The sequence below is a fragment of the Mirounga angustirostris genome, unplaced genomic scaffold (genome assembly GCF_029215605.1).
Source record: "Mirounga angustirostris isolate CCGP_5_RB_7025 unplaced genomic scaffold, mMirAng1.0.hap1 SCAF_15, whole genome shotgun sequence".
In the NCBI taxonomy this organism is placed as follows: Eukaryota; Metazoa; Chordata; class Mammalia; order Carnivora; family Phocidae; genus Mirounga; species Mirounga angustirostris.
This window is the reverse complement of record NW_026991723.1, coordinates 86,670,546-86,684,090: the sequence shown is the minus strand read 5'-3', so window position 1 is coordinate 86,684,090 and position 13,545 is coordinate 86,670,546. Positions and strand designations below refer to the sequence as shown.

The 13,545-nt window shown below is 56.4% G+C and overlaps 1 non-coding gene across 1 annotated transcript; it reads right to left on the bottom strand.

The window, feature by feature from the left end:
* Positions 1-2,446: 2,446 nt before the first annotated feature.
* LOC123850372 (small nucleolar RNA U3) lies at positions 2,447-2,659 on the bottom strand. The gene has a single exon (XR_006792320.1). It is a non-coding gene; the product is annotated as a small nucleolar RNA U3 (small nucleolar RNA).
* Between the last annotated feature and the right edge of the window lie 10,886 nt (positions 2,660-13,545).

Here is a 13,545-nt window from a genome sequence, read left to right as displayed (position 1 = left end):
TTGGCCATGCCCGGGTCTCCCAGGACCCCAGATGGGGAGCTAGCCTCCTCTGAGGTTCTGCCTCAGTCCGCAGGAAGCTGCGGCTAGGCCAGCTGCTTTCCCCGGGCAGCCAGCTGTTTTGCCCATCAGGGAGCAGCCCTGGCTCCCCAGCTGAAACCGTGGCCGTGGCTGTGGCTGCAGCGTGGCAGCCTGGCTGGTCCAGGGCCTGCGGGCTGTTAACTCCTCTGGGCCCAGCTCCCTTCTCCATTGCCCCCCCGCCCCCGGAAGCAGCCTGGTGAGAGACTTTCAGAGACCCCAAGAAGACCGAGCCTTGCTATCCCCACCCCCCTCAACGACTGCTAACCAGACACCCCCTCCCCGCCACGGAGCCTTGTCCTCAGGTGACCCCAGGTAAGAAGGTTCAAAGGGCCAAATGAGAGCCCCATTCAGAATACTACTACTACTACTACTAATAATAATAGCTATCATGAACCCCCTGCTGCGTGCCAGGCGCTGGGCTAAGGGCTTTAAATGTATTCTCTGACTTAATTTTCACAACGGTCCGTGAAGCAGGGAAGATTTTCATTTTACAGATGAGGAAACGGAGACGTGGCGAGTCTAAGCGGCTTGCCCAAGCCCGCACAGACTTGGGGTTTGAAACGGGGCTGCCCTGGCGGTTCCCTGAATCCGAGCCCTTGGTGGTGGTGTTATTTCAGCTCCCCACCCCAGCTCCTTGCCTCCCACCCCCAATGCCCCGCCCCCTCCCCGGGTCTGGGCACCGGTAAGGGCCATCTGTGGAATGGGATAGATAACTGATGGGTGGAGTTTACACCACCAGCGCCCTGGAGACATGCCAGGCTCTGTGCTCAATACCTTCCAAGAGTTTATTAGCAGATCCTTCCTGTCGGTGGCTGCGGGTCAGCCTGGGCTAGAATCCCGGCTTTGCTGTTTCTGGCAGCCCGGCTTTGGGTAACTGACTTGACATCCCACTCTCAGTGTCCAAAGCTGGAAAATATTCTGCGCCCTTGATTTTGTTGTGAAAAGGATGAGATAAGGCAGGTGAGATGGTTGGCCCAGTACCCGACACGGGGGAGGGGGGGATATTACCCCCTCTGTTAGGACTACTAACCGCAATCTGGAAGGGTCTGAGTGGCCCGCCCAGGCCTGTGCCCCCTCACGCCCAGCATGGAGCTGCCACACAGGAGGGCTCTGTCGCTCCTTGTAAATCAATGAACCCTGGTCTGTGGAACCTCCATGGGGACAGCAGGCTGCAAGAGGGATCCAACTTGCCCAAGATCACAATGACTGAGATAGAGCTGCGGGGATCCCAAGGCATCCAGCTCTTAACTCCTGCACCCCTGTGGCCCTCCCTCCTGAGGCAGGAACCTGGTCTGGTGGGAGAGGGAGGAGGGACAAGGGAACAGGGACAATCCCAGGGCTGAGACAGCCCAGAAGGTGACTGGGCCGCGGCTGGGTGGGATCTCAGGGTCTGGGAACGACCCCTCAGGATGCAGTGACCCGTGCTCTCCCCCTTTGTCCTCTCCCCCCTGCCCACCATGGGTCAGCTCCCTGGTCCCAGCCTAGACATCTGGAACTAGAGCAGACAAAGGACTGCGAAGGGGGACAATAACCTTCTGTCCATTTTCAGATGCCGGGCCGGGCCTGGCCAGGGCTGGGGGCCGGAGCCCCGGCGAGGCGGTGCCAGGCCCCCCGCGGGCAGCGGACAATGTTGGCAGTGATGGAGAGGAGGCATTTCAAAGCGTTTTGTTCCCGCTGACCCCCTCCCCTCCACATCTCGCCCGGCTCGGGGTGAGGCCCCAGCCCCACCCCCAGCCACCCAGGCCCCTGCTCCTGGCGGCTTGGGGACCGGCCACATTCTTGACCTCAGGGGAAAAGTTTAGACTCTTTGCGCACTGGGCAACAATAACGGTGTCACAGAACTGATTTAGGAGCGGCACTTACCATCACAAAGCAGCAGACAAAGAGCCAGGGCTGAGAACGCGCTGGCCTATTGCGCCTACTCCTCCAAGCACCGCCACCACTTCTCTCCTCGGCCCCGGGCGGCCCTGCCTGGGCGGGACTGGGTGCCAGGACCCCGACCCTGCGCTCCCCAGAGGAGGGCCTGAACTGGGGAGGGAGCCAAGGAGAAGGGATGGGGATCCCATGGGGGACCAGGGGCCCTGAGAGCTGCTTCCTGCTCTGCTACCAATTTGCCACGTGACCCTGGGCCAGTCCTTCCCCACTCTGGGCCTCAGTTTCCCTATCTGTAATAAGGAGGCTATAAACTAGAAGGCCGAAAGCATGAAGCTCTGATCTTGCAAGGAGAGGGATTTCCATGATGATGATGGCAATATGGTGATAGAAGTATTGTCCCCTTTGGTTCGGGGCACTTCACAGGTGCCAGGCACTGTGATCACTAACCCCTTTCTGGCCGTCACCTTTTTTTTTTTTTTTTTAAACTACAGAGACCACTCTGCACCATCCTCTCCCTCTTGCTCTCCCAAAGGAAGAGAAGGACAATTATGGATGACAAATGGCAGTTGCAGAAGCCACACCAAGAGCTGGCTTCACACTTGAGAGAGAATGCTGCATCTTCCTTGTGGTTTCTGAGGCTCTAGACGGTTCAGAGAAACTTCTCCAGTAACAAACTATAGAAATGATCCCTGAAAACTACACTCTTGTCATCCCCTTTGATCATTTCCTTCTCAGCAACCTCACAAAGCAGGTTGCATCATGAACTCCAGTTGACAGTGGATAACTGAGGCTCAGAGAAGTTGAGTCACTTGTCCAGGGCCACACAGCTTGGAGTCTGTGCAACCGAGACGCAAGACAGGGCTGGCTCACTTCTGATTACACTGCAGTGAGGAGAGAGGCAAGGAGGCAGCTGGACCCTGGGGAATTCTGGGTGGGAGGGCCTCTCCTCCCGGCCAGAAGGCTATGAATAAATAAATGTCTGATTACCCCCAGGGGGAATTCCACCCTTGGAGCAGGTGCTTTTAAAAAACGAGATTGATTCTTGTCTGTGAACAGAGGTTGGCCCGGCAGACACACAGATGCAGGGGATTGGACCAAATGACCTCTAGCCGAGACCTCCTAGGCATTAGAAGCAGGCTGAAACATTTAAGGGCTGCTGGCTCTGGAGCCAGGCTATGGGTTCCAATCCTAGCTCTGATTTTTCCTGGTAGTAGGTCCATGGTGGACAAGTTCCTGCAACATTCTGTGCCTCAGTTTTCCCACCTGTAAAACTGAACGCACCTTGTAGGAGTGTGCTGACCATTCAGTGTACTACTTAGAAGGCCTTAGAACGGCGCCTGACTCTGTGAGGGCTGCCGGTTTCTATTTAGCAAGGTCCGTGCAGCCAAGTCCAACGGCCAGGACACCTCAAGGTGGGCACAGCTAGGACTTGGTGGCATGCAGTCAGCTGTTGACCTTCCTTCCCAGGAAATGGTCGTACTTTGATTACAGCATGCGGGTCTTATGGTCGGACACCGAGAGCAAAGGGGGCCCTGTTTTCTGGGACTTGTAAGGCAAAGACCAACCAAGCTTCCTGGGCAGTCAGAAGAGACTGTGGCAGGGGTTGGCCAGCCCTGGGCATGGTGCCCCGCCCAGGTCCCCGCGGCCAGGCCATGAGGACAGGAAGGGAAGGGGGCCCTGGGAGGTGCTGTTCGGAGTCTGCCCCTCTCCACCCCTTGAATCCAGAGGGTCCAAATTATACGTGGAAAGTGAAGGAGAGGTGGCCCAGCGTGGTGTCCACAGCGCCAACAGTATTACCCTCAGCCTCGTAAGGGAGCCCCGTGGGTCTGAGGCTCAGCTCTGCCAACTTGCTGTGTCGCCCAGGATGAGTTGCTACCCCTCTCTGAGCTCATTCCAAGAGTCTTTTAGAATCCAAAGTGTTCAAAGGAGACCATCACAGGGGCCTCTGTGAGTCCACAAGTCTAGTAACAAAATTGGCTTGGAGCCCAGGAGTCCTGCTCCCCAGACTCCAGCCCCTGTTGTCTCCCCTCCACCTCAGACTTCACCTCCAGCTTCTCTAGCCATCCTTCCCTTTGGCTCCCCTCGCCCAAGTCCCAGCGACACATGCATCACAGACGGAGGCTGAGACAGTCCAATGGAAAATGTCATGGATTCTTGGGGGTTGGGGGGTGGTCCCAGCCTCCCCCTCCCTCACCGTCTGGCTGTGGGGCCAGAGGAGAACTCACCTGGGCAGAGCATCTTGGGGTCCCCTCGGCCCGGGAGGCAGATGGCACTGCTGGGGCCGGCTCTGGCACAAGGTGACTTCCCCACCCAGTTCCCGCTGCTGGAAGGGCTGGTCAAGCAGGCCCTCAGGTGCCAGCCTGTCCTTCCCCTAGACACAAGGTTTCCTGGCAGGAAGGGCACTGGCTGGGGGTTGGGCAGTGGGGCAGGGAAAGATTCCGGTGAAGGTGTCTCCTAGAGGGCTTGTCCGCAGCCCCTAAACCCACCCTCTTTCTGGATGCTGTGGGCCAGGGGTCCAGGAAGCCAGGAGAGGGCTGATCCGGGAGAGGCTGAGATGAGCCCAGGCCCCTGCCCCATCCTGCCCGCCCCCCCTCCACCCCCAAACAGGGCCAGCAGGGCCCAGGCTGAGGTGTTTGCTTTTCCTGTCTCTACACTGACTCCATTCAGAGCGGACTTTCTCCACCCCCGGCCAACGGCCAGCAAGCCAGGGCACCAGGGAGAGAGATCACCGCCCCCACCCTCCCTCCTTTGCAACCCCCCCAGTGCCATCTTCACTTCAGGGAAATGGCATCTCCCAGGACTTGCTAGTTTTCGAAGGGGGGCACTGCAGAAGTAGGGGGGCTGGGGAAGAAGGGGCCCACCCCAAAGGAGAAGAGGGAAAGAGGGAAACCGAATGGAGAAGTGGGTGGTGGGAAAAGAGGGACATGAGGTGAGGCCGGGAAAGAGAAGACGAACAGGGGGCCGCAGAAGGGACTGGCAGAGAACCAGAGAAAGGGGCTCCTACAGAGGTGGGGTGGGGAGGGGCACAGTATGGGAAGCCACAGGCAGAGACTGACCCAGGAGGCAGGGAGCGCCTTTGCAGGCTGGACAGGGCCTCACGCCTGGCTCTCTGCCGCCAAGGCTGGACAGGACCTGAGGCCGCCCCTGGGGCTGGGCGCTCTTGACTCCCACCTGAAATCCCTGGGACAGGGGCCCCGGGCGGGCGAGGCTGTGACCTGGTCTGGGGCCAGGGGAAGGAGGAGGGTGAAAAGTTTCCCCAAGTCCGAAGGCCACGGGGGAGGCATCTCAGGGGGTCCTGCTCTTTGCTCTCTCTGACTGTCACTTTGGTACATAAAGGGGGTAGAAAGGTCAGCTGCGGCCTTTCAGGTCTGTGGGAAAAACTCTGCCCACTTCCCTAATGCATATTTATTGGTGTGAGCCGCTGGGGTGGGAGGAAGCCCCCACCCCACCCGCCTCGCGGCCAGGCCAGGTTAGCACTAAGAACCGGCTCCATGTCACCGAAATCCTACTCTTTGTCTCCAGATTGGCTCCAGAGTCCTCCCCCTTCCCTCCTCCCCTTGGCTCCCCCCACCCCCCTTTGGGGTTGCCAAGCAACTGTGGAAGGGTAGCTGAGATATTTTCTTTATTACAAGTAAAAGCAAGACAGCATCATGGCCCCAGGAGGGGAGCAGGGTGGGGGCTGGGGAGAGGGCGTCCCATGCTCTGGGGGGAACCTCACTACCTTGGTGTGCTCTGGGCTTGGGCAGTGGGGAGACTCAGAGCCCCAGAGAAGGTGGAGAATGGAAAGGAGTGGTGGGGTGGGTGCGGGCACAGACATTGATCCAGTCTACATAATGCTGAAAGAAGCAGCACCAAGGGACCCCTGGTGAGTCCCTCACCTGTCACCCACCAGCTCTATTTTCAGGCCAAGTCACTTGCTTCCTCTGGGTCTAAGTTTCCTCCTCAACAAAACGGGGATAATGACGTGTACTATTATCTCATTTAATGCTCGCGTCAAGCCCAAGAAACATTTATTTTTCCCATTTTACTGGTTAGGAAACTGACACTCAGAGACAGCAAGTGACTTGCCAAGCAGGCAGGTAAATGACGGTGAGACACTTCAGCCCCAACTCCTTTTTTATTTATTTTATTTTTTCAAGTAAGCTCTGTGCCCAACGTGGGGCTCGACCTCACGACCCCAAGATCAAGAGTTGCGTGTTCTACCGACTGAGCCAGTCAGGCGCCCCGGCCCCCCCAACTCTTTTTATAAAAAACATTTTTTATTTGAGTGTGGTTACGCACTGCGACATTAGTTTCAGGTGCACAACACGGTGATTCAACGTCTCCGTAGTTAGGCCATACCCACAAGTGCAGCTACCATCTGTCACCGTACAACACTATTACAGTATCGTAAACCGTGTCCCTTGTGCCGGGCCTTTTATTCCCATGACTTACTCATTCATAACTGGAAGCTCGTACCTCCCACACCCCTTCACCCATTTTGCCCATCCCCACCTCCCTCCCCTCTACCCAACTCTTTATTTTTATTTATTTTTTTAAAGATTTATTTTATTTTATTTTTATTTATTTTTTTAAAGATTTTATTTATTTATTTGACAAAGAGAGACACAGCGAGAGAGGGAACACAAGTAGGGGGAGTGGGAGAGGGAGAAGCAGGCTCCCCGCTGAGCCGGGAGCCCGATGTGGGACTCGATCCCAGGACCCTGGGATCACGACCTGAGCCGAAGGCAGCCGCTTAATGGACTGAGCCACCCAGGCGCCCTATTTATTTTTATTTTAGAAAGAGAAAGAGAGTGCGCGAGTGCAAGTGGGGGGAGGAACGGGGAGGGAGGGAGAATCTCAAGCAGACTCCCCTCTGAGTGTGGAGCCTCACGTGGGGCTCAATCTCAGGATCGATGAGATCACGACCTGAGCCGAAACCAAGAGTCAGACCCTCGAATGACTGAGCTGCCCATGCGCCCCTACCCAACTCTTTTTTATTTATTTTTATTTTATTTTTTTAAAGATTTTATTTATTTATTTGAGAGAGGGAATGAGATAGAGAGAGAGAGCATGAGAGGAGGGAGGGTCAGAGGGAGAAGCAGACTCCCTGCCAAGGAGGGAGCCCGATGCGGGACTCGATTCTGGGACTGCAGGATCATGACCTGAGCCGAAGGCAGGCGCTTAACCAACTGAGCCACCCAGGCGCCCCTCTTTTTTATTTTTTTAAAGATTTTATTTTTTTGACAGAGAGAGAGCGCGCATGAGTGGGGAGGAGAGGGAAAGGGAGAACCAGACTCCCCGCTGAATAGGGAGCCCAACACGGGGCTCGGGGCTCCATCCCAGGACCCTGGGATCATGACCTGAGCCAAAGGCAACCGAGTAATCGAGTAACCAAATAACCAACCGAGCCACCCAGGCGCCCCTACCCAACTCCTTTAGAGCAGCTTTACTAAGGGCGCCTGGGTGGCTCGGTGGTTAGGTGTCTGCCTTCGGCTCAGGTCATGATCCTGGGGTCCTGGGATCGAGCCCCATGTCAGGCTCCCTGCTCAGTGGGAGGCCTGCTTCTCCCTCTCCCTCTACTATTCTCTCGCTCTCTCTCTCTGTTAAATAAATAAATAAAATCTTAAAAAAAAAATAGCAGCTTTACTGAGGTATAAATCACACACTATGCGATCGCCCTTTTAAAATGTACAATTTAATGGTTTTTAGTATGTTCAGAGTTGTGCAATCACCACAATCAATTTCGAACACTTTCATCATCTCCAAAAGAATCACTGTGCCCATTAGCCTTCACTCCCCCTTCCCTCCCAACTCTCCCTGCCTTCCATCCTAGGCAACCACTAATCTGCTTTCTGTCTCTATAGATTTGCCTATTCTGGATATTTCTATAAATGGAATCAGACAATATGTCTCCGTCCGAACTCTTTACTTCCAATGGCTCTAAGCTCACTGGGTGCTGGGGTGACAGAGTATCAGGTATCATGGTTGCCAACGTGAGCTTTGCTATTAGACAGACTCGGGTCTAAAACCTGGCTCTGCCACTCAGTAGCCCTGTACCTGGGGGAAGTGGCTTCCTCTCTCCAGGCCTCAGGTTTCTGATCTGTAAAATGGGGTGAGTGGTGGCATTTCTCACAAACCTGTAGGGATCATGAAAAGTGTTCAGCCCAGAGCCAGTGCTAATAAATGGTGGCTGTTGACTGGATTACAATGATCCATGCACCCAGCTATATATCCCTTTACTGGGCATTTAATCAAATTTAGCACCATCTAAGACTCAGGCATTGTTCTAGGTGCCGGGGATAGAACAACGGACAGGACGTGATCGCTGCCCGCATAGGGCTCACATTCTAGTGGACAAATAAGACAGCCGGTGAAGGACAGGCTTTCAGAGCGATAAGTGTGATGAAGACAAGAGCACAAGTGATGGGATGAAGCAACCCAGGGGGGTTGGGAAAGCTTCGTTGGGAAAGCTTCCTTGCCTTCTCATCTCCTGCAGAGGAACTTTTTCTAAGTAAGCTCTACACCCAACGTGGAGTTTGAACTCAAGACCCCGAGATCAAGAGTCGCACGCTCCACTGACTGAGCCAGCCAGGAACATCATCTTTTATAAACTGGCACATGCTATGCAGGGCGCAGGGGTTCTTAGGGTCCCCTCTGGGTGGGGACGGTGGCCTCGCTTTGTTATCTTCTGAGAACGGGGACATTCTCAGGTTGGCAATTCATTTATGAAGGCAGGCCACTTGGTCATCAGTAAGAACCTCGGCTGTGCTCTTAGAGCACTCTGTACAGGCAGGGCCTGGCCTGGGGAGGCACGACGAGCGGGGGCAGGGCTCTTTGCTCCATCCCAGGCCACCCTGAAACGGGGATTGACAGCAGTATTTGGGGACAGGATTCCAGGTTTGGAAATATCCTGCCCGGAGGTACAACCTGACTGACGGGTCCCCAGGCCACTCCGTGGGCACTCGTTTGCCCTGCTGCACATCTTGGACAGGGTTCTGAACCGCAGAGACCAGGCTGCTTCGTGAAGCCTCTTAGAGCCTCCTTCACTGAGCCCCTCACACAGCAACATGTCCTGATCTGCATCTAGAACCTCAGCTGATTGGCTACATTCATGCATCCAGGCGCTCAATTCATCTTCCATCCAAGTGTCCCAACATCTGTTTTTTCATCATCTGTCTGTCCATCCACCTGTTCATTTAATTATTCCTCCAATAAAGCACCCATTCAGTCATTCATTCAATAGGCGTTTACTGAGCATGTCCTTTGTGCTGGGCAGTGTTTGGGGGCAGTCCTGGGGGATAGGGCATGCTTAATGGGCAGTGTGGACAACTTTGTCACCTCCTTCCTGATGTGTTGGTCTTTTTTTTTTTTTTTTTTAGATTTTATTTATTTATTAGAGAGAGAGAGAAAGCGAGCACACAGGGGGAGAGGGAGACAGAGAGGGAGAAGCAGCCTCCCTGTTGAGCGGGGAGCCCAGTGCGGAGATCGGTCCCAGACCCCTGGGATCATGACCTAAGCCGAAGGCAGATGCCCAACCGACTGAGCCACCCAGGCGCCCCTGTGTTGGTCTTAATAAGGGAGAAGGTAGAGCAGAAATTACAATAGCTGAATGCATGCATGAGCCTGAACATGTATCCGTGTGTGCGTGCATGTGTGTGTGTGTGTGTGTGTATGTGAAGAGGCAATGATAAAATCTCACTGCAAGCAAATGCAAGGTGTGTGTTTGGACTCTCCCAACACCACAACCATCTTTAAGGAGGCAGGGCAGGCATAATGGCCCCATTTCACAGAGGCAATAACTAGATTTCAGTTCAGTCTATTGGAATTCACTTGCCCAAAGTAATGCTGCCTCTTCCAGAAGATTCCTCAGGTCCTGTTAGAATGAATTGCTTGGTCTATAATCCCCCATAGCTCTGCTAATATTTCAGTTAGAGAGTTTCCTGCTCCTTTCACGGGGGCTGGCCGGCTATTTGTGTGTCTGTCCACCTGTCCAGTGAATGGATACTTCTGGAGAGGTAACAGCAGACGGTCCATCTTTCTCTTCGCCCTGCCCCCCCGCTCCAGCACACAGAGTACACCTCAGATAGTCACTAAATGTTACTCATTGCCAGGTGACCTGAGGTCACCTGCCTGTCAAGGACACAGTTTGGGACCCTGTTCGGCCATCCCCTAATCCCAGGCCAACACCAGCTGTCACCTGCAAACTGGCAATAGTAGCTCAATGGGTCTCCTGTCATCCACTTGCCCCCTCCCCAGCCCCACCCCCATTCTCTACACAACAGCCCCAGCAAACCTTTAAAAATGTAAATCTGAATGTGTCAGACCCTCCAGGACTCCCACTGTGTTTAGGATAAAATCACAAATCCTCCCAATGTCCTACAGGGCCCGGCAGGGTCAACCCCGGCTTTATCTGGCACTTCCTCTCCGTGCTTCCCTTCCCACTCTCCCAGTTCTTCCTTGCTCCTTAGCTTTGGGGCGTGCCATGCCCCCTGCCTGGAACAGTGCCCAACTCCCCACTCCCAGGGGACTGGGGTCTCCTCCTCCGCTGGTTGCCTCTGGGGGACACTGCCCATTGCTGAATCCCGCGCCAGCACACAGTAGGCATTCCAGAAATATCTTTTCAATGACTCGCGAGTGATAAGACCCTTCTTGGCTCCTCAGTTTCCCTGAGGATGAGGATGAGGCCAATTGACCCTTCTCTGCCCAGGACTGATGGCTTTAAATAGCTCGGACATACCCCGGAGGTGGAAAATGTAGATTAGATTGTAGAATGTGGCTTTCCGATGAGGCCTGGGAGTTTGGCACTGTGCAGAGACCACACTGGCCAGCTCCAGTAAGGTTGTGTTCCTGTCAGACTGGGCCGGGGCCGGGGCTGGATTTGTAAGGAGACGCGGGTGTCTTGTGGGTCTTACCACTTTGCATATGCATTTCCACAAGTCCCCTCAGTATCTCTGCTGTGGTGAGTAAAGGCTGGAAACCAGTGGGCAGTGAGTTCCCCAGCCCTGAGCTCCTGAGCTCCGGCTCTGGCTCCATCGCCTGCCGGCTAGCGGCTACCAACATCACTGTCACAGGTCTCAGTTTCTTCATCTGTAAAGTGGGGCTGCTAATAGTACCCACTTCTCAGGATTGTTGTGAGCAGTCCACAGGCTACTACCTTAAAAGCGTTTAGTGCTTGGCACATCAAGCATTTTGTTGTGGCTATTATTATTAGCAGATGGCACATTCCCGAGAGTTGGGACCTGGTTAGCAGGGCTCTCTCTCTACGAAACCCTGACTTCAAGTACTACTCCCTAGAAGCCGTATTTTTTTTCAACTTTTTGTAAGAAACTCCAAGAAGTGTATGTGATTCATGTTTAAGCCACCGGTGGATATTCATGGACATTCAATGATGGGTGGTGTGTGTGTATGGGAGGGGGGCACTGTACTAGGCTCCAGAAGCCTGAAGATTAGTAGGATCCACTTCTTGTCTGATGAGAACAGACAAACCAATGATCACAATCCAATGGGTGCATGTAGTTAGGCGGCCCCCAAACTGTGGGGAGAGGAGAGGATTTCAGGGTGGTGACAGGGGTCCTCTGAGTGTCTGGGGATCTCTGGGGTGGATGGAGGAAGGCAGGATGTATGGGTGGAATGGCCATGCACTCCCCACCAGGGTGTGAGCTTCACTGGGAAAGACAGGCTGAGCTCTGTGGGTGAGAAACTGGTATGTATTCCCCCAGCTGACTGAGAACCTTCTCTGCGCCAGACCTGGCTGGGCTGGGGGTGGGAGGCACATCAGACCTAGACAGAGCCCCAAGCCTCCCAAAACAGTGGGCTGTCCAGTGGAAGAGACATGACAAGACAAGCATTAATAGCATTCACGCCCCTCTCGCCCTCCCCCTGCTCCCCCACCCCCATGCGCCCCCTGCCCCCTGCCAGAGCTGAGGTATCCAGAAGCCTGCAGGAGGTATCCTGGGAATCAAGCCCTTGTCCTTGGTCTGGGGAGAGGGCAGTCTCCAGATCCCTAGTGGGGGTGTGGTCTCTGGAGATGGCATCTTCAGCCTGGGGGTTGGGACTGCATGCCCTCCTCCCTTATCCTTCAGCAGAGCCTTTTAAGGGGGTGACCCTCTGACCTCCACACTGTTCCCCCTCACCCTCCAGCTAGAAGTCCCTAGGGCAGCAGCTTAAAGAAGGAGGGCTCCAGAGGCCTCAGGTTAGCTGCAGATGGGAGGCCAGGATTGGGCCTGAAAAGACTCTGGGGTCCCCTGGGCACTCCTGGGGAGCTCAGCCAAGGCCAGGAGGCCTGAGTCAGGTCCATGGGAGTGTAGCGCAGAGATGCGGGTGCCTGGCCCAGGACAAGGGAGGGGGCGATGGGCAAAGGGTTCAGTCAAGGGAGCAGGCGGGGCATTGGGAGTCTAGGGCCCAGGGTGGGGGTGGGAGGGCGAGGGGTCCGGCCGGTGCAGGGGAGGGGGGCGCCCCCGGGGAGGGGCACGCTATGTCTTTAAGAGCTGCCTGAGCGCAGGTTGCAGCTGCCTGGCCAGCCCGAGAGACAGCGGAGATTCATTACCCGCCGACACAATGACCATTGATGGCCCCGTGGCGTTATTCAAATCCAGTACCAATTGCAGCCGAGCCCCTTTCTCCGCGCCAGGCCCGTATTGTTGGAGCGGCCCACTAAAAGCCCGCCCCGGCCCCGAGCCGCCAGAGGCGCCCGCTCGGGTTCAGCCCTGCGCCTCGCCAGCCCGCCGGCTCCCAGCCCGGCTCCCCGGGCGCTGCAGGTGACCCGGCGGCGCATTCCAGCGCTCCCCGCCGCCCGGGCCACCGCCGCCACCGCCACCGCCGGCCGCGACTCAGCCACAGGGAAGCGGAGAGCGCCGGAGCCGGTGCGTGCGGGGCTGGGCGGGGGCGGGGACCCCACGAGTCCAGCAGCCCGCACCCCGGGCTCGGAAACGCGACCCGGCCTCGGGCCCCTGCTTTCCGGATTCCCGGCGAGCCCAGGCTGGGGGCGGGGAGAGGGGAGTTGGGGTTCCCCGGCCCTGACAGAGGAGATTCCCCCGACTCAGGGCGGCGCAGAGACCCAACGCGGGCTACTCTAGGGACCCCGGGCCGCGATCGAAGGAGACACACGCCAGGGGCGATGGGGATCCCCACGCAGGGTCGGGATCCGCGTGCTTGCTCGTCCACCTTACCGCGGGATGGGCCGCGACCGCTGAGCGTCTGCGAGGTAGTCGGACGCGCAGCTCCGGAGATCTCCTGGTCCGGCGCTTTTAAGGAGCCAAGCGGAAGCCCGCACGCAGGAAACCGGGGCCCCGAACTCGGGGGCTTCGCCACTGATTGTCCAAACGCAATTCTTGTACGAGTCTGCGGCCAACCGAGAATTGTGGCTGGACATCTGTGGCTGAGCTCCGGGCGCAACAGGGGCGGAAGCCGCAGGGACCGAGCTCGGCGCGGGCCAGACCCCTCGGGGAGGCGGCTGGCTGGCCCCAGCGCGAGGATCGCGGCCCCAGCCGGGAGCGCAAAAGAGGGACGCCGGTCCCTGCCACCAGCGCCGCCATCCTCATCCTCGTCGTCGTCGTCGTCCTCCTCCTTCTCCTCCTCCTCTGCGGGTGACCAGTCGTGGCTGGCGGGGGC